The sequence below is a fragment of the Cherax quadricarinatus genome, chromosome 38, assembly GCF_038502225.1.
Source record: "Cherax quadricarinatus isolate ZL_2023a chromosome 38, ASM3850222v1, whole genome shotgun sequence".
NCBI classification, from domain to species: Eukaryota; Metazoa; Arthropoda; class Malacostraca; order Decapoda; family Parastacidae; genus Cherax; species Cherax quadricarinatus.
The window spans coordinates 9,560,649-9,583,285 of record NC_091329.1 but is presented as its reverse complement, the minus strand read 5'-3'; the positions used below and the strand labels follow the sequence as shown (position 1 = coordinate 9,583,285).

The following is a 22,637-nucleotide window of genomic DNA, read 5'->3' as shown; positions in this document are numbered from 1 at the left end:
TTGATCTTGTGTATGAGTGAAGAAGGTGGATGACATGGTCGTCTTGCAAGTAGCATGATCCGAGCTGTCAATAGTAAGTTACGTAAGTAAGTAGGAAACCGTTACCTAGAATCACACCATACAAATGTAACAATCGAGACTGAGTTGCTGAAAGGTCAGCAATGCCTGCTTCTGAGTTCACACATCACTTCTAAGCATGTACAAGACATGGAGCGCATGACGCGTGCGGGCGACCCTCGGGCAGTTAGGAGGTAGACACTGAACCCATAGGATACTACTGGTTGACGTCACGACCACCTACCTAATAAACACCCGGCAGAACAATTGTATTTCTCCAACACCTCCATTACATTCCACGAACCACCTACAACATTCTGATCCTGCTATAAGCTGGAATTCAGCATGGCCAAGTATGCAGGCCCAATGAAAGTACTTGTGATCGTGATAAAGACTAGGTGTGTGAGGATGTAACAGGAGTACAACGGATGGGTGGGGTGCAACAGGAGCAGAACGGGTGAGAGGAGATGAAACAGGAGGAGAGAGGGTGGGCGGGGAAAGGGTACGGGCGGCAGGTTAGATGCCATGGGCGAGTGCCACTGATCTCCGCCCCTGCCTCTAATCCTTCCTGCCCTTCCTACACCTCTCCCTAGTTGGACTCCTCAATCATTCCCTCCAGTGCTTCCCTCTCTATCCGGTCCTTCCTGCCTCTCTCCTTACCTACGCTCCTCTCCTGTCATTTCCTTATTTACCTATTAACTTATCTTGCTCACCTCTAGCTCTTTTTACAACATAATACAGCAAGATCATACGAAACAACATTATGGCAGTAACAGGTGAGTGACTCGTGGTGTAGGAGGCAGGTGATACTCTCACAAACAATAATGTTCGTTCCTTGATCTATGCAACATACATCTATACAACATATTTTTAATTGTGCTACTTACCACTTTGTTAAACTCGTTTGCCCAAACAAATACTTTCTTGTATATTCTTTAAAAATGACTTGACATTTTAATTCTAATTTAGCTGGGTATTTTTAGCATCATATTTATTGATATTGATGCCTTTTTGTATTAATCTGTCCCCACCATTTTATATCTTCAAATAAAATACCAGTTCGATTCATCTATTTTCATAGGAAAAAAATCAGATACAGGGAATTATTTCAGTCTTGCATGTACGTTTACAAGTGCATTCATATCCACTTTGCAAGAAGAAGCGAAACAATCCAATTTTATTACTATGCGACTGCCGTAGCTTACATATTTGTTAAGATCCAATGAGCAAGTTCAATAAACTACATGTCACTTTTCTGGCCTCCCTAAAGTATTCAAAACATTCTAAGTCTACCTGACGTCTTACTGAAATTCTGCTTATTTTTCTTTGTGCTGCTGCTGAGAGTAATCCCCGTTACTGAGCTCAAAGTCGTTTATGTAGAATATGAACTAGAGAGAGATTAATAGCCGCCCCTGAGGAACACCACTTAGTTATCCATCCCTATGCTAATGTAATCATATGTATGCAAGTTATGATGCCTATCAGTCAGCAAAATATACTCACTGTATTACGTTAATTTGCTTGCGCAGCTCCCGGTCAGTTTGTTGAGGTTTCCTCTAACTCGATAAATATTAACCATTATGTTAGGTTAGGCAGCTATACCAGGATCCAGGATACAATTTATGTTACAATATCGTCCACTATTATTTTAGTGTACGTCTCTCGTGTGGTACATTATAATAATTTACCCACAGTCAAGGTTAGATAGACAGGGCAATACTTCGAGACAAAATGCCTATATTCCATCTTGTAAAGAGGTACCACAAAGGTCATCTTCCAGCTCTACCCCACGATGGTGTACTAAGCTTGTCTACAATCATATACTTATTTTTTATATCCTTCATAAATATTAACTTTTAAAATATAATCTGTAACTTCCTGAATGAAAATAAGGAAGAAAAAAATATTAAAAAAATGGTACACCTTACTTGGTCATGATAAGCGAGATGTCCTAAGCTTGATATGCCTCCGTATCCCTCGTATCTTTCCAGCTTATATTAAACACCAAGCCTTCTCTTCTCAAGCTTCATATACCTCCGTATCCCTTGTCTCTTTCCAGCTTATATTAAACACTGAGCCCTCTCTTCTCAAGCTTGATATACCTCCGTATCCCTCGTATCTTTGCAGCTTATATTAAACACCGAGCCTTCTCTTCTCAAGCTTGATATACCTCCGTATCCCTTGTCTCTTTCCAGCTTACATTAAACACTCAACGAAGCACTCTCTTCTCAAGTGTCTATCATTTAATTCTCAGCCTTTTCTTGAACCAATCCCTCGAACTCCACATTCCCCTCTCAAGCAGACCACCCCTAGTCACTCTCACCACCTCTCCACAACCCTCTTACCATCCCCTTTACCTTCTCAACCTCCCTTCACCCCCTCCAAACTTTCTCAGAATCAACTTCTCCCCAACCATCCCTCATATCATCCAAACACCTCTCCCTCCCTCCCTCTCTTACGTCTGTCAGACCCATCCTTCTCGCCCTCTCTCCTTCCCTTAAATCCTCCAGATTCATCTGTACCTCCCTCTTTCCTCTAAAGTTAGAACTACATTCGCCTGTAGAAAGACAGAGTGAGAGGATAGGTAGGAAGGAAAGAGGGGAAGGTGGTGGATGACGCACCCAACCAGTCATCCCGGACACACACACACACACACACACACACACACACACACACACACACACACACACACACACAAGCATTACATATTTTTTATCGTTCTTAATTGCTATACTTGAGCCACACAAGTGATCAGGGAGATAAAGGAAATATTCGTACTACACTCTTAACCTCATATAATTATTATAATCAAAAAGAAGCGCTAAGCCACAAGGGCTATACAGCTTAACCTCATAAACCACACAATAAGTATAGAACAAAACAAGGCTTTCTTATGGATGATTTGTAGAAGTAGCAAAGATCCTAAAGTTTCTTCCCTCACAGTGTTTGTTAAATGTATGTCTTGGTCTATTTCAACACTTCCTATCTCACCCCTGCCTGTTCTGGCTTATGGTTCAATCATCGTAATGGTACTGTTTAAAGGTTTCCAGCATCCCGGGAACACGCACACTACCCATCCTGGAATGGTACTGTTTAAAGGCTTCCAGCATCCCGGGAACACGCACACTACCCATCCTGGAATGGTACTGTTTAAGGTTTCCAGCATCCCGGGAACACGCACACTACCCATCCTGGAATGGTACTGTTTAAAGGCTTCCAGCATCCCGGGAACACGCACACTACCCATCCTGGAATGGTACTGTTTAAGGTTTCCAGCATCCCGGGAACACGTACACTACCCATCCTTGTCTTTCTTGTTTGATCTCAGTTACTGACATAAACCTTCCAGTACGGTCGTAAGGCAGAACTTTCTTTTCACATTTTTTTCTTTTCATAACGAGTCTTAACGAAAATAAGCCACACTGACTTTACTAGAGTGAACAGTGTGCTTATGTGCCCATAACAAATGTGCCCTTAAGACCATTCTAAAAAATATCTATGCTATATACACCAAACCTTAACAAAAACTTAGTAGTTCCTTCAGGATCTCCTGATTACCTTGAGAACACTGCAGAGTATCAAGGTTTTTCATACACGACTGTGATACTCGCCTCTAACGGACTGCCTCAAGTGTATTCAATTACTTTTACGAAAAAATACCGAAGAGAAAAGAACAGAACAAAGTCTGAGCGTTCAGGTACTTCTCTTATGTTACTTTTCACTGTGGTATTTTTTTCCTATTTGCCATCATGTATTTTACTGTGATTTCTTCCCATTACTTATGTATTGGGATATGTGATTATTTTGTGTGTGTGTGTGTGTGTGTGTGTGTGTGTGTGTGTGTGTGTGTGTGTGTGTGTGTGTGTGTGTCTACCTGCTTGCTTCTCAATTTTTAACATCAGTTGATCTATACTTGCAATGTCCCATCTACTGTGTCAGTTACAGGAGCAGAGTTATGTGTCTAGTGTTCCCTCCTCAGTGTTAAGAGGCACGTAAGTTCCCCCGGCTTCTAATAGCATTCATTTTTCCACTATAACTTACCTTGTCCATAGGTTAGTCCATAGGTTATAGTGGAAAAATGAACATGTTATCAGAAGACGGAGGTACTTACGTGCCCCTTAAGGTTATCATATAACTGCTTAATTTTTCAAATGGTTGTAGTACACACTTGGATGCCATCCCATTTGTTAAGATAAATTTTCAAGAATCTTTACAGCTTCGATTTTTTGTCAGTTCATATTAGTAACATCTTATTATTACTGCTAAAAGTGTCACTTTCACTATCATACATATTCTTAAAACAGTGCACAGAACTGACCTTCACATTCATATGAAGTTATTTGTTTCACTATCATCCTCAAACTGAAAAAAAAGTATTTCCTAACGTCCCTATTTCAAGCTGTCTCTTCCTACATATTATGCCACACCAAGTCCTAAGAAAATCTCGTATGTCATTATAATGTCTAGCCTATAACTTTCTTCCAGAGTTGCGAGGTTCACTTTAGTTACTCCCCCTCATAGGACATTCCTCAGCGCCGAGACTAGTATGACTGTAAACTTTTGAACTTTTTCATGCTTCTAAGCCTGCTTGAGAGACTCTTCTGGTTGCTAACCCAAGCCATGTGGCTTATTTACGTTAGGGTCCTTCCAAAACTTCCCTAAAATGAGACCCATAAGTCCATGAGCACCTTTTTACCTATTTACTTCTACGTGAACAGCGGATAGAAGCCGTAAGGAAACTTTCCGGAACGTCTCGCCCCATGCAAAATCGAACCCGGGACCTTCGGTTGTTGCGTATTCTGGAATGGGCATGACGTGCGTTGGGCGGTAGAGTCGTAGATAATTCTTTATAGAGGTTCCTGAAGGTTACTGTGAGATTCACTAACCTCGCAGCGGCTGCCCAAGTTATGCTATTAATATGCTCCTCTGGCGATTATACTAGGTGGATGGGGGAGAGGTAGCGTGTGAAGTGCCCGAGGAATCCACACAATGTTTATGATGCACGTGATGAGAATCTCTGACAGGTACTGAGTATTGCTTGTTGAGGGTAGAGCTGAGAACACAACCTTTGATTCTGGCAATATACTCCCCTAAGCAACCCATAGCCCTCCTCCACCCTAAAAGTGTACTCACCTAATTGTACTAACCTAATTATGGTTGCAAGGGTCAAGACTCAGCTCCTGGCCTTGCCTCTTCACTGATCGCTACTTGGTCCTCTCTCTCTCTCTGCTTCCTGAGCTTTGTCATACCTCGTATTAAAGCTGTGTATGGTTCCTGCCTCCACTACATCACTTGCTAGGCTATTCCACTTCCTGACGACTCTATGACTGAAGAAATACTTCCTAACATCCCTGTGACTCGTCCGAGTCTTCAGCTTATAATTGTGACCCCTTGCTTCTGTGTCCCCTCTCTGGAACATCCTGCCTCTGTCCACTTTATTTATTCCACGCAGTACTTTGTATGTCGTTATCATGTCTCCCCTGACCCTCCTGTCCTCCAGTGTCATCAGTCTGATTTCCCTCAACCTTTCTTCGTAGGACATTCTCCTGAGCTCCGGAACTAGCCTTGTTGCAAACCTTTGTACTTTCTCTAATTTCTTAACGTTTCTTGTGTGTGTGTGTGTGTGTGTGTGTGTGTGTGTGTGTGTGTGTGTGTGTGTGTGTGTGTGTGTGTGTGTGTGTGTGTGTGTGTGTGTGTGTGTGCGCGTGCGCGTGCGCGTGTGTTACATTCACAATAATGTTTAAGCTGTTATGGGTCATATAGTTAAACACCAGAATGTTTAATAAATTCTCTTAATGCTGCAGGTTTTCGTTGGGATTTTTTTAAATGATCTACAATGGAATTTCTGTTCAGTGTAAGAGACAAACCTTCCCTGTATAATAATGTCACGACTTTTTCAGCTATACTTTTATATTTTGTGATTGTTTTAAGTGCGTATTAAAATATGATAATTCGCTAAAAACAATTACAAAATATAATAGTTATAGTCTGGACATTATTGCTCAGAGAAAGTTTGTCTCTCACATTGAACAGAAATTCCATTGTAGTCTTGTAGTCAGTTCCATGATCGTGGATCATCAGTTCCATGATCGTGGATCATCAGTTCCATGATCGTGGATCATCAGTTCCATGATCGTGGATCATCAGTTCCATGATCGTGGATCATCAGTTCCATGATCGTGGATCATCAGTTCCATGATCGTGGATCATCAGTTCCATGATCGTGGATCATCAGTTCCATGATCGTGGATCATCAGTTCCATGATCGTGGATCATCAGTTCCATGATAGTGGATCACCAGTTCCATGATCGTGGATCACCAGTTCCATGATCGTGGATCACCAGTTCCATGATCGTGGATCATCAGTTCCATGATCGTGGATCATCAGTTCCATGATCGTGGATCATCAGTTCCATGATCGTGGATCATCAGTTCCATGATCGTGGATCATCAGTTCCATGATCGTGGATCACCAGTTCCATGATCGTGGATCATCAGTTCTATGATCGTGGATCATCAGTTCCATGATCGTGGATCATCAGTTCCATGATCGTGGATCATCAGTTCCATGATCGTGGATCACCAGTTCCATGATCGTGGATCATCAGTTCCATGATCGTGGATCACCAGTTCCATGATCGTGGATCACCAGTTCCATGATCGTGGATCATCAGTTCTATGATCGTGGATCATCAGTTCCATGATCGTGGATCATCAGTTCCATGATCGTGGATCATCAGTTCCATGATCGTGGATCATCAGTTCCATGATCGTGGATCACCAGTTCCATGATCGTGGATCACCAGTTCCATGATCGTGGATCATCAATTCCATGATCGTGGATCATCAGTTCCATGATCGTGGATCACCAGTTCCATGATCGTGGATCATCAGTTCCATGATCGTGGATCACCAGTTCCATGATCGTGGATCATCAGTTCCATGATCGTGGATCACCAGTTCCATGATCGTGGATCATCAGTTCCACCTAAATGGCTTTTACTATTTTTCGGTAAGAAAACATTTTTTCCAAAATTTTTCGATTTTTTTCCCCAGGAATTTAGCCCTTTCCCCTTTAAATTTACCTGAATATAATTTTACTTGAATTTTACCCGAATATAATTTTGGGAGTTAACATCTCCACGACTTGGTCCTATATCAGGCCCACTAGTGGATGACCTATCAATCAAGCTACTGGTACTGGCTATAGGCAGACCAATGTAGGTCTGAAGACAGCTAGGGGTCTGTTGGTATTTTCCCTTATGTATGCAGGGGGTATTTTTTCACCGTCTGCTGAGCCTTTTGCCTTCATATGGGGTAATTATTTTTATGTATTTTTATCAACTACGTTTCAATTTTGGGACTCCAGGTGTTTCCAATAATTTAGGTGGGTGACTTACATGGCTGCGCCTGCCTGGTTGCCGGTCGCATACAAATTCTAGTGACATCTGTAAAAATCTCCTAAGAGTTTGTTTTGAACCACCATCAAGGGTGTATGAGCATAAGACCAGACCGGGTGGCAGGCGTGACGCCCGTCGCCTGCCAAAGCTAGCATGATAGCATCCTGTCACCCCAACACTGAGTGGTGTGTATCTCAAGACCAAATTCGGTGCTAAGACGGAACCTTGTGGCAGGCCACGGTGTTCAGTCTAACAAGAGGGTAAGAATGAACACTGCTTATTTTTACTTATTTATACCTTTCCTGGCTAAACCGAGATGGGTAGATATCCTTTACCCTTTAACAAATTACTCCCATTCCTTTTTCCTAGTACTTGTTTTCCGTTCCATGTGTTTATTAGGACAATTTGGAAAGTTTTGGGTAAATCAGGGGGTCTACAAATTACCATATGCTTTACCAATACTTGTCGTTACACGTAATAAATTGTGTAGTTATGAGTCATTATAGTACTCATTGAGGCATTTGTTAATTAACATTTAAAGAGGAAGATTTATGTACTCAGTGTCCGATACCTTGATCAGCGAGAAAGATCAACAGAATTAACTACACTATCAAATTTGGCTCATAACTCTTGTAACACTGATCAGTTAATAAAAGTTGTTTCTATAAGCCGGGTTAAGAATAAGCTTTTTCCTCGTGTAATTGATGCTTTGATGGCTGGAAGTGTGATCAAGATTGATGGGTCTGAGTCTTGGAAAGTGATCAGAGATGTCATCAACTATCACAGCCATGCAGCCTATTAACTTTCACAAACAAGCATTGTATCAACTATCACAGTCATGCAGTGTATCAATTATCACAGCCATGCAGTGTATGTGGTATATTAAATCATTCAATTTACAAACATAACAACCGTGCTTTGTATGTAAAAATACCTGTGTTTTAAAACAATTTTCCCCACATTACGTCCAATATTTCCAGTGTAGTTTCATTACCTCTGGTTCCTTCGCCTCAACCTGGACTATCTTTTGAAAATCAACTTTTTTCATTATATTCCCCAGTAATTAACGTTCATTTCTGCAGCAATTAGCACGCAAAGCCCTCCTCTCCCTCCCCTTAATCACATACTCGCATACTCCAACCACCTCATCAGGGGTTCCCCCCCCCACCACACTAATAATATCCCTAATCCAGACCCCTCTCTCTCTCTTTCCAAGACCCTGAATGTCCCTCACCCAGACCCAGAATATTCCTACCTCTCTCCCCCACCCTTGTTATCACACAAGTTTTTCTGCGGTAGTCTTATACGGCACCGGCCTCCCCCAGTGTTATCAGCAGCGGGGAAATTATCAAGGAGACAACCACTTGTGGCGGGGGAATTATCAAAGTGACTGCCATCCCTACTTCTATTTGTTCTCACCTTCCCCGTGGACGTTTGTGGAGTTATATGTTGATCATGATACCGACATGTGTCCGGTACAATATCCCATGTTCTCCCTGCCACTACCACTATTGCTTCCGCTACTACTACTAGTAGTATTGCTACTACTACAACCACTACTGTTTCTCCCTACATGCCGAGTACTGCTGCTAGTACACTTCTACTGCCACCCTTACTATACAGGCCTCCATTCTCAAATTTTTACCTCCACTATTGCCGCAACCACTATTCATGTCACTAGGACTACTGCTACTACGACTACTATTACTACTAGTGCTATTATAACTCAAGCCGCTGGAACATTTGACGAGTCTATTCAACCTACTGTTTAATGTTACTTTAGCTACTAATAATGCGGCTAATGCTAGTACTATAGTGCTGTGGTTCATGCTGCTTCACTTGCTAGTAGTGGTGCCGTTGATGTTACGGTTGCTGTTACTGCTGCTTAAGCTGCTGTTATTGTTGGTCTTACTGCTTCTGATGTTACTGCAACTGTTGTTGCTGGTGCTATGTTGTTACCGCTACATCAGCAGCTGTTGTTGCTGGTGCAGTGACTGTTGTTACTGCTATTACTACTGCTGTTTCAGCTGTACTACTGTTGTTGACGTTACTGCTAGTGTTGATGTTATTGTCCCATACCACGGGCGGGGCTAGAACTCGCGATCAGAGTCATAAAACTCCAGACCGACAAGCTAGCCACAGTCTTGTTACTGTTCACGTTACTGTGGTGTTGATGTTGCTGAGAGCGTGGTGTTGATGTTGCTGAGAGCGTGGTGTTGATGTTGCTGAGAGCGTGGTGTTGATGTTGCTGAGAGCGTGGGGTTGATGTTGCTGAGAGCGTGGGGTTGATGTTGCTGAAAGCGTGGTGTTGATGTTGCTGAGAGCGTGGTGTTGATGTTGCTGAAAGCGTGGTGTTGATGTTGCTTAGAGTGTGGTGTTGATGTTACTGAGAGTGTGGTGTTGATGTTACTGAGAGTGTGGTGTTGATGTTGCTGAGAGCGTGGTGTTGATGTTGCTGAGAGCGTGGTGTTGATGTTCCTGATGTTGCTGAGAGTGTGGTGTTGATGTTGCTGAGAGTGTGGTGTTGATGTTGCTAAGAGTGTGGTGTTGATGTTGCTGAGAGTGTGGTGTTGATGTTGCTCAGAGCGTGGTGTTGATGTTGCTCAGAGCGTGGTGTTGATGTTGCTGTGTTGTTGATGTTGCTGAGTGTGGTGTTGATGTTGCTGAGAGCGTGGTGTTGATGTTGCTGAGAGTGTGGTGTTGATGTTGCTGAGAGTGTGGTGTTGATGTTGCTGAGTGTGGTGTTGATGTTGCTGAGAGCGTGGTGTTGATGTTGCTGAGAGCGTGGTGTTGATGTTGCTGAGAGCGTGGTGTTGATGTTGCTGAGAGTGTGGTGTTGATGTTGCTGAGAGTGTGGTGTTGATGTTGCTGAGAGTGTGGTGTTGATGTTGCTGAGAGCGTGGTGTTGATGTTGCTGAGAGCGTGGTGTTGATGTTGCTGAGAGTGTGGTGTTGATGTTGCTGAGTGTGGTGTTGATGTTGCTGAGAGCGTGGTGTTGATGTTGCTGAGTGTGGTGTTGATGTTGCTGAGAGCGTGGTGTTGATGTTGCTGAGAGCGTGGTGTTGATGTTGCTGAGAGCGTGGTGTTGATGTTGCTGAGAGTGTGGTGTTGATGTTGCTTAGAGTGTGTGGTTGATGTTGCTTAGAGTGTGGTGTTGATGTTGCTGAGAGCGTGGTGTTGATGTTGCTGAGAGTGTGGTGTTGATGTTGCTGAGTGAGTGGTGTTGATATTGCTGAGTGAGTGGTGTTGATGTTGCTCAGAGCGAGGTGTTGATGTTACTGAGTGTGGTGTTGATGTTGCTAAGTGTGTGGTGTTGATGTTGCTGAGAGCGTGGTGTTGATGTTGCTGAGAGCGTGGTGATGTTGCTGAGTGTGGTGTTGATGTTGCTCAGAGCGTGGTGTTGATGTTGCTGAGAGCGTGGTGTTGATGTTGCTGAGAGTGTGGTGTTGATGTTGCTGAGCGCGTGGTGTTGATGTTGCTCAGAGCGTGGTGTTGATGTTGCTTAGAGTGTGGTGTTGATGTTGCTGACAGTGTGGTGTTGATGTTACTGAGAGCGTGGTGTTGATGTTGCTGACAGTGTGGTGTTGATGTTGCTGACAGTGTGGTGTTGATGTTGCTTAGAGTGTGGTGTTGATGTTGCTTAGAGTGTGGTGTTGATGTTGCTGACAGTGTGGTGTTGATGTTGCTGACAGTGTGGTGTTGATGTTGCTGACAGTGTGGTGTTGATGTTGCTGACAGTGTGGTGTTGATGTTGCTGACAGTGTGGTGTTGATGTTGCTTAGAGTGTGGTGTTGATGTTACTGAGAGTGTGGTGTTGATGTTGCTTAGAGTGTGGTGTTGAAGTTGCTTAGTGTGGTGTTGATGTTGCTGAGAGCGTGGTGTTGATGTTGCTGAGAGCGTGGTGTTGATGTTGCTGAGAGTGTGGTGTTGATGTTGCTGAGAGCGTGGTGTTGAAGTTGCTGAGAGCGTGGTGTTGATGTTGCTGAGTGTGGTGTTGATGTTGCTGAGAGCGTGGTGTTGATGTTGCTGAGAGTGTGGTGTTGATGTTGCTGAGAGCGTGGTGTTGATGTTGCTGAGAGTGTGGTGTTGATGTTGCTGAGAGTGTGGTGTTGATGTTGCTTAGAGTGTGGTGTTGATGTTGCTTAGAGTGTGTGTTGATGTTGCTGAGAGCGTGGTGTTGATGTTGCTGAGAGTGTGGTGTTGATGTTGCTGAGTGAGTGGTGTTGATATTGCTGAGTGAGTGGTGTTGATGTTGCTGAGAGCGTGGTGTTGATGTTGCTGAGTGTGGTGTTGATGTTGCTGAGTGTGTGGTGTTGATGTTGCTGAGAGCGTGGTGTTGATGTTGCTGAGTGTGGTGTTGATGTTGCTGAGTGTGGTGTTGATGTTGCTGAGAGTGTGGTGTTGATGTTGCTGAGAGCGTGGTGTTGATGTTGTTGATGTTGCTGAGCGTGGTGTTGATGTTGCTGAGAGCGTGGTGTTGATGTTGCTGAGAGCGTGGTGTTGATGTTGCTGAGGGTGGTGTTGATGTTGCTTAGAGTGTGGTGTTGATGTTACTGAGAGCGTGGTGTTGATGTTGCTGACAGTGTGGTGTTGATGTTGCTGACAGTGTGGTGTTGATGTTGCTTAGAGTGTGGTGTTGATGTTGCTGACAGTGTGGTGTTGATGTTGCTGAGAGTGTGGTGTTGATGTTGCTGAGAGTGTGGTGTTGATGTTGCTTAGAGTGTGGTGTTGATGTTGCTTAGAGTGTGGTGTTGATGTTGCTGAGAGCGTGGTGTTGATGTTGCTGAGAGCGTGGTGTTGATGTTGCTGAGAGCGTGGTGTTGATGTTGCTGAGTGTGGTGTTGAAGTTGCTGAGAGCGTGGTGTTGATGTTGCTGAGAGTGTGGTGATGTTGCTGAGAGCGTGGTGTTGATGTTGCTGACAGTGTGGTGTTGATGTTGCTGAGAGCGTGGTGTTGATGTTGCTGAGAGCGTGGTGTTGATGTTGCTGAGAGCGTGGTGTTGATGTTGCTGAGAGTGTGGTGTTGATGTTGCTTAGAGTGTGGTGTTGATGTTGCTTAGAGTATGGTGTTGATGTTGCTGAGAGCGTGGTGTTGATGTTGCTGAGAGTGTGGTGTTGATGTTGCTGAGTGAGTGGTGTTGATATTGCTGAGTGAGTGGTGTTGATGTTGCTGAGAGCGTGGTGTTGATGTTACTGAGTGTGGTGTTGATGTTGCTAAGTGTGTGGTGTTGATGTTGCTGAGAGCGTGGTGTTGATGTGACTGAGTGTGGTGTTGATGTTGCTAAGAGTGTGGTGTTGATGTTGCTGAGAGTGTGGTGTTGATGTTGCTGAGAGCGTGGTGATGTTGCTGAGAGTGTGGTGTTGATGTTGCTCAGAGCGTGGTGTTGATGTTGCTGAGAGCGTGGTGTTGATGTTGCTGAGAGTGTGGTGTTGATGTTGCTGAGCGCGTGGTGTTGATGTTGCTCAGAGCGTGGTGTTGATGTTGCTTAGAGTGTGGTGTTGATGTTGCTGACAGTGTGGTGTTGATGTTACTGAGAGCGTGGTGTTGATGTTGCTGACAGTGTGGTGTTGATGTTGCTGACAGTGTGGTGTTGATGTTGCTTAGAGTGTGGTGTTGATGTTGCTGACAGTGTGGTGCTGCTGACAGTATGGTGCTGCTGACAGTGTGGTGCTGCTGACAGTGTGGTGTTGATGTTGCATAGAGTGTGGTGTTGATGTTACTGAGAGTGTGGTGTTGATGTTGCTTAGAGTGTGGTGTTGAAGTTGTTAGAGTGTTGATGTTGCTGAGAGCGTGGTGTTGATGTTGCTGAGAGCGTGGTGTTGATGTTGCTGAGAGTGTGGTGTTGATGTTGCTGAGAGCGTGGTGTTGAAGTTGCTGAGAGCGTGGTGTTGATGTTGCTGAGAGCGTGGTGTTGATGTTGCTGAGAGCGTGGTGTTGAAGTTGCTGAGAGTGTGGTGTTGATGTTGCTGAGAGTGTGGTGTTGATGTTGCTGAGAGCGTGGTGTTGATGTTGCTGAGAGTATGGTGTTGCTGAGAGTGTGGTGTTGATGTTGCTGAGAGTGTGTGTTGATGTTGCTGAGAGTGTGGTGTTGATGTTGCTGAGAGTGTGTGTTGATGTTGCTTATGTGGTGCTGAGAGTGTGGTGTTGATGTTGCTGAGTGGTGTTGATGTTGCTGAGAGCGTGGTGTTGATGTTGCTGAGAGCGTGGTGTTGAAGTTGCTGAGAGTGTGGTGTTGATGTTGCTGAGAGTGTGGTGTTGATGTTGCTGAGAGCGTGGTGTTGATGTTGCTGAGAGTATGGTGTGAGTGTGGTGTTGATGTTGCTGAGAGCGTGGTGTTGATGTTGCTGAGAGCGTGGTGTTGATGTTGCTGAGAGCGTGGTGTTGATGTTGCTGAGAGCGTGGTGTTGATGTTGCTGAGAGTGTGGTGTTGATGTTGCTGAGAGTGTGGTGTTGATGTTGCTGAGAGTGTGGTGTTGATGTTGCTGAGAGTGTGGTGTTGATGTTGCTGAGAGTGTGGTGTTGATGTTGCTGAGAGTGTGGTGTTGATGTTGCTGAGAGTGTGGTGTTGATGTTGCTGAGAGCGTAGTGTTGATGTTGCTGAGAGCGTAGTGTTGATGTTGCTGAGAGCGTGGTGTTGATGTTGCTGAGTGTGGTGTTGATGTTGCTGAGAGCGTGGTGTTGATGTTGCTGAGAGTGTGGTGTTGATGTTGCTGAGAGTGTGGTGTTGATGTTGCTGAGTGTGGTGTTGATGTTGCTGAGAGCGTGGTGTTGATGTTGCTGAGAGCGTAGTGTTGATGTTGCTGAGAGCGTGGTGTTGATGTTGCTGAGTGTGGTGTTGATGTTGCTGAGTGTGGTGTTGATGTTGCTGAGTGTGGTGTTGATGTTGCTGAGAGCGTGGTGTGAATGCTAGTGTAAGCGTGGTGTGGATGTGGTGCACATACGGGTGTAAGCGTCGTGTGGATGGTGTAAGTGTGTAGATGGTGTGGACGTAGTGGTAAATGAGGGTATGGGTGTGGTGGAGCAGGTGTGGGCGTGGTAGTGTGGTGTGGGCGTGCTGGAGACGCACTGATACCATCAGCGTAACATGTGATCCTTCATAGCTGGTTATCAATGATTCTCCCCACCCATCCCTTTCCTACCTCCACTAGACCACCCACACAACCCACAACCTTACACTAGACCACCCACACAACCCACAACCTTACACTAGACCACCCACACAACCCACAACCTTACACTAGACCACCCACACAACCCACAACCTCCACTAGACCACCCACACAACCCACAACCTCCACTAGACCACCCACACAACCCACAACCTCCACTAGACCGCCCACACAACCCACAACCTCCACTAGACCACCCACACAACCCACAACCTTACACTAGACCACCCACACAACCCACAACCTCCACTAGACCACCCACACAACCCACAACCTCCACTAGACCGCCCACACAACCCACAACCTCCACTAGACCACCCACACAACCCACAATCTTACACTAGACCACCCACACAACCCACAACCTCCACTAGACCACCCACACAACCCACAACCTTACACTAGACCACCCACACAACCCACAACCTTACACTAGACCACCCACACAACCCACAACCTCCACTAGACCACCCACACAACCCACAACCTCCACTAGACCACCCACACAACCCACAACCTTACACTAGACCACCCACACAACCCACAACCTCCACTAGACCACCCACACAACCCACAACCTTACACTAGACCACCCACACAACCCACAACCTTACACTAGACCACCCACACAACCCACAACCTCCACTAGACCACCCACACAACCCACAACCTTACACTAGACCACCCCCACACACTAGACCACCCACACAACCACAACCTCCACTAGACCACCCACACCCCCCACAACCTCCACTAGACCACCCACACAACCCACAACCTTACACTAGACCACCCACACAACCCACAACCTCCTACTAGACCACCCACACAACCCACAACCTTACACTAGACCACCCACACAACCCACAACCTCCACTAGACCACCCACACAACCCACAACCTCCACTAGACCACCCACACAACCCACAACCTTACACTAGACCACCCACACAACCCACAACCTTACACTAGACCACCCACACAACCCACAACCTTACACTAGACCACCCACACAACCCACAACCTTACACTAGACCACCCACACAACCCACAACCTTACACTAGACCACCCACACAACCCACAACCTTACACTAGACCACCCACACAACCCACAACCTTACACTAGACCACCCACACAACCCACAACCTTACACTAGACCACCCACACAACCCACAACCTTACACTAGACCACCCACACAACCCACAACCTTACACTAGACCACCCACACAACCCACAACCTCCACTAGACCACCCACACAACCCACAACCTCCACTAGACCACCCACACAACCCACAACCTAACACTAGACCACCCACACAACCCACAACCTTACACTAGACCACCCACACAACCCACAACCTCCACTAGACCACCCACACAACCCACAACCTCCACTAGACCACCCACACAACCCACAACCTCCACTAGACCACCCACACAACCCACAACCTTACACTAGACCACCCACACAACCCACAACCTTACACTAGACCACCCACACAACCCACAACCTCCACTAGACCACCCACACAACCCACAACCTCCACTAGACCACCCACACAACCCACAACCTCCACTAGACCGCCCACACAACCCACAACCTCCACTAGACCACCCACACAACCCACAACCTCCACTAGACCACCCACACAACCCACAACCTTACACTAGACCACCCACACCACCCACAACCTTACACTAGACTACTAGACCACCCACACAACCCACAACCTCCACTAGACCACCCACACAACCCACAACCTTACACTAGACCACCCACACAACCCACAACCTTACACTAGACCACCCACACAACCCACAACCTCCACTAGACCACCCACACAACCCACAACCTTACACTAGACCACCCACACAACCCACAACCTTACACTAGACCACCCACACAACCCACAACCTTACACTAGACCACCCACACAACCCACAACCTTACACTAGACCACCCACACAACCCACAACCTCCACTAGACCACCCACACAACCCACAACCTTACACTAGACCACCCACACAACCCACAACCTCCACTAGACCACCCACACAACCCACAACCTTACACTAGACCACCCACACAACCCACAACCTCCACTAGACCACCCACACAACCCACAACCTCCACTAGACCACCCACACAACCCACAACCTTACACTAGACCACCCACACAACCCACAACCTCCACTAGACCACCCACACAACCCACAACCTCCACTAGACCACCCACACAACCCACAACCTTACACTAGACCACCCACACAACCCACAACCTTACACTAGACCACCCACACAACCCACAACCTTACACTAGACCACCCACACAACCCACAACCTAGACCACCCACACAACCCACAACCTTACACTAGACCACCCACACAACCCACAACCTCCACTAGACCACCCACACAACCCACAACCTCCACTAGACCACCCACACAACCCACAACCTTACACTAGACCACCCACACAACCCACAACCTCCACTAGACCACCCACACAACCCACAACCTCCACTAGACCACCCACACAACCCACAACCTCCACTAGACCACCCACACAACCCACAACCTCCACTAGACCACCCACACAACCCACAACCTCCACTAGACCACCCACACAACCCACAACCTCCACTAGACCACCCACACAACCCACAACCTCCACTAGACCACCCACACAACCCACAACCTCCACTAGACCACCCACACAACCCACAACCTCCACTAGACCACCCACACAACCCACAACCTCCACTAGACCACCCACACAACCCACAACCTCCACTAGACCACCCACACAACCCACAACCTCCACTAGACCACCCACACAACCCACAACCTCCACTAGACCACCCACACAACCCACAACCTCCACTAGACCACCCACACAACCCACAACCTCCACTAGACCACCCACACAACCCACAACCTCCACTAGACCACCCACACAACCCACAACCTTACACTAGACCACCCACACAACCCACAACCTCCACTAGACCACCCACACAACCCACACCTTACACTAGACCACCCACACAACCCACAACCTCTACTAGACCACCCACACAACCCACAACCTTACACTAGACCACCCACACAACCCACAACCTCCACTAGACCACCCACACAACCCACAACCTCCACTAGACCACCCACACAACCCACAACCTTACACTAGACCACCCACACAACCCACAACCTTACACTAGACCACCCACACAACCCACAACCTTACACTAGACCACCCACACAACCCACAACCTTACACTAGACCACCCACACAACCCACAACCTTACACTAGACCACCCACACAACCCACAACCTTACACTAGACCACCCACACAACCCACAACCTTACACTAGACCACCCACACAACCCACAACCTCCACTAGACCACCCACACAACCCACAACCTTACACTAGACCACCCACACAACCCACAACCTCCACTAGACCACCCACACAACCCACAACCTCCACTAGACCATCCACACAACCCACAACCTCCACTAGACCACCCACACAACCCACAAACTCCACTAGATCACCCACACAACCCACAACCTCCACTAGACCACCCACACAACCCACAACCTCCACTAGACCACCCACACAACCCACAACCTCCACTAGACCACCCACACAACCCACAACCTCCACTAGACTACCCACACAACCCACAACCTCCACTAGACCACCCACACAACCCACAACCTCCACTAGACCACCCACACAACCCACAACCTCCACTAGACCATCCACACAACCCACAACCTCCACTAGACCACCCACACAACCCACAACCTCCACTAGACCACCCACACAACCCACAACCTCCATTAGACTACCCACACAACCCACAACCTCCACTAGACCACCCACACAACCCACAACATCCACTAGACCACCCACACAACCCACAACCTCCACTAGACCACCCACACAACCCACAACCTCCACTAGACCACCCACACAACCCACCTCTACTAGACCTCCACTAGACCACCCACACAACCCACAACCTCCACTAGACCACCCACACAACCCACAACCTCCACTAGACCACCCACACAACCCACAACCTCCACTAGACCACCCACACAACCCACAACCTCCACTAGACCACCCACACAACCCACAACCTCCACTAGACCACCCACACAACCCACAACCTCCACTAGACCACCCACACAACCCACAACCTCCACTAGACCACCCACACAACCCACAACCTCCACTAGACCACCCACACAACCCACAACCTCCACTTGACCACCCACACAACCCAAAACCTCTACTAGACAACCCGCAACCTCCACTAGACCACCCACACAACCCAAAACCTCTACTAGACAACCCACAACCTCCACTAGACCACCCACACAACCCAAAACCTCTACTAGACAACCCACAACCTCCACTAGACCACCCACACAACCCAAAACCTCTACTAGACAACCCACAACCTCCACTAGACCACCCACACAACCCACAACCTCCACTAGACCACCCACACAACCCAAAACCTCTACTAGACAACCCACAACCTCCACTAGACCACCCACACAACTCGCAACCCCCACAACCCATAACCTCACGCCTGGTGGCTAACGCTCTGGCTTCACACGGCTAGGGCCTAGGTTCGATTCCCAGCCAGAGTAGAAACATTGGACGTGTTTCTTTCCACCTGTTGTCTATGTTCCCCATCAGTAAAATGGGTACCTGGGTGTTAGTCGACTGGTGTGGGTCGCATCCTGGGACACTGACCTAATTTGCCCGACATGCTGAGCATAACAAGGGAGTTTCTATATAGTAGTATGTCATTGTTGTCAGCTAGGACTGTGTACCTTGTACATGTACTTGTAGTAAATAAAGATATTATTATTATTATTATTATTAAACGTTGGACGTGTCTTATTTTTGTAGGGAAGCTATCTTAAGCCACCACCACTGACTGATAAGGAAACTATCTTAATTAAGGAAGCACCACTAACTCTTGTAGAGAAGCTTTCTTAAGAAAATATCAGCAAATCCTTAAAAACAGAAATCTTAGTAGAAGTAATGGTTGCAGGTTGAGCAAGAGGACACAGTGACGTGTGGTATGCCAGAGTTGCTCGTAAACTCCAGCTGCTCCTCCATTAGCAGCAATCTTCAAAGTATAAGCTGGGCTCAAGGCACATATATGGAGGCTCAAAACCTTCCACACTTGTAAAGAATCCTTCTAGCGTGCTTGTAACACTTCTCACTGACAACTGCTTGCCAGTCACTGCAAAAAATTATGAAGCACGTGGGACTTTTTTCATTTCATTCCCCCCTATTAAGGCTAAATTTTGGGATCTTTCTACCAACAGTTTCAGGAGAATATGCAAAAAAATATATGTTAAAAATAATAAAATTATCACACACCGGATATGCACATGAATATTTTTTACCATAGTTAATTAGCATGAGATACACAAGTACCTGTTAGCTAGCATACTAATACCTGCAGTAGGTACTGGAGTTTTCTTAAACAGGATTCGAGTGTTGCTTTTACGCAGGATATAGCATTCCAACAGGATCTGATGCGACCCACAGTAGTTGACTAACACACAGGTACCTATTTTAACTACTAGGTGGGTATGTGCAACAAGGGTATCAGGAAACTTGCTCTCGTGTTTCTCCGTGCCAAGGAATCGAATCCGGGATCTTGCGTGCAGAGTATCAAATCCGGGAGCTTGCGATTGAGAGTCGAATATTGTCACAAGTGAGCAGCATCAGCGGCGGGTCATATGACTAAGACCCGCGTCAGGAAACACTTGTCCTGTTTCCTAACAAACCTTACCTTACCTAACCACCCCTTCTTAAGATGAAGGTCTTTCAAAGGTGCCGCCTCGAGTAGTTTCAAATTCTACGGATTTGAAACTACTCTTCCTTGGATCAAACCTGAGTTCCTCCATACAAGTTTAGTGCTTACCAAACAATGTATTATCTGCATTACGATCCTTTACATACTGCTGCCTTGGCTTCACTTTTACTCTAACAGTAATTTTTATATTTTTATCGCATTATCATATTCTAGATATATGGTTAAAAAAAAAAAATACTGATAAATTAGACACATGTGCAGTACTTTGGTATCATTATTGTGGAAACGTGTTGCCACACAGTGGCTTCATCAGTCCAATACAAAGAAAAATAGTGAAGATTAGAAGATTGAGTTAACGAGTCCCTCAGTCTGGAGTCGATGCCAGGCTGAGGGACTGATTACCTCAGTCTCCTTCTGATCTTCACTATTTTTCCCTGTATTGGACTGATGAAGCCACTGTGTGGCGAGACGTTTCCACAATAAAGATACCTAAGTACTGCACATGTGTCTAATTTATCAAAAGCCTAATTACTTAATTTTAGCTGCTGTTATATATTCCATCCTTAAGATTTACAACCTAACATTTGTCCACATCAGACTATACCCGCCACTACTCCGGACACATAACCTAGTCATGTGAAAAAGAACAGAAAGGTACAATACCGTGACTGGAACAAGTCGGACCGAAACGTCGTCGTAAGCTCCTCCTATCCTATGTGTAGGTTGTGTACAGCCACGTGATACTCAGGTTCCCCGGTGTCTTCAACGAAATGTCTGCCTAATTTTGTGTCGTCAGGTAACATGGTACTATGTTTGTCTTTAAATAGGTTATAAAAGTTGTAAACAACAAATTAGCCAACAGTGAGAGCTGTTGAAAGCCAGTTTTAACCCCGGCCCCATTATAAGCTCAACAAATTTATTCAGTCTCCTGACGCTTATCGGTCAACATTATCTGGCTCCATGAGGCTTCAATATTGTGCGCTGTGCCGCCACCTTTTCTTTTCTTATCAGCCACTAATGTCAAGTCTTATCAAGACTTACTCATATCCAGACAAAGTTTTATTGCTTACCAACTCCACTTGAATACATTACAGGACCGCTTTAACAAATATATTAGACATCACTAATCTGGTTCAGCGTTTTCCATATACTACTACTACTACTACTACTACTACTACTAATAATAATAATAATAATAATAATAATAATAATAATAATAATAATAATAATTCAGGCATCCAAGGTATTTCTCCAGTTGTATAATCTTTAAGTCGCTGAGGTTTCTGAAAAGAGACTGACGAACAGATTGCTCTGTGAATCCTGGAAACTCTTATATCAGATCCACTCATACACAGTCCTGTTATATTCTCAGAACTTCCAAGGGATGACACTAAATATAGTTCATAACAAGTCTAATAAAACTCTCTCAACGTCTACAGATAGCAGGCTCCTTGTTGCCACGCTATCTAGGATTGTTGCTGCCACCAGCTTCTTCACAGGCTGCTATCTCAAGACTGTTGCTATCATTAATTAGATTGCAGGAAACCTGTTTGTTGCTATCACCAGATTTTACACTCTGCCAGGATTGCTGGTCTTTCTTGCTACCCCAGGAATAAGACAGGTAAATTTTACTAACTTCCACGTACACTCAGTATACATTTAGTTTCCTTTGTGTTTCGTGATAATTCTTATTCCCGTAAGATATACTCGACTACAATTTAGGAAGCCTAGTTTGAGATATCACATCCCCTGATATTTACTTACCTAAGATAGTATAACCAAGAACGCCTGTTAACTCTCAACACTAACATGTTGTATGGCAGGTATTAACTCTCAACATTATGTATGGCAAGTGTGCCTGGGAATTATAGGTGCTGTGTGCGCCTATAATTCACACCACCGTAAGCAGTGGCACCACCAATACTCCACTACCATCCGCACAAGCAGCAGCAACAGCAACCACAACAGCAGCAGCAACCACACCAGCAACAGCAGCAGCAGCAACCACATCAACAGCAACAGCAAAAACAACAGTAGCAACAGCCACAATAGCAGCAACAACCACAGCATTAGCAACAACCACAACATTAGCAACAACCACAACATTAGCAACAACCACAACAGCAGCAGCAACTCTCAGTA

At 45.9% G+C, this 22,637-nt stretch overlaps 1 protein-coding gene across 4 annotated transcripts in view; it reads right to left on the bottom strand.

The window, feature by feature from the left end:
• wb (wing blister) overlaps nucleotides 1–22,637 on the bottom strand; it is a 375,780-nt gene that overhangs the window by 179,246 nt on the left and 173,897 nt on the right. The gene's annotated exons all lie outside the window — the stretch shown is intronic.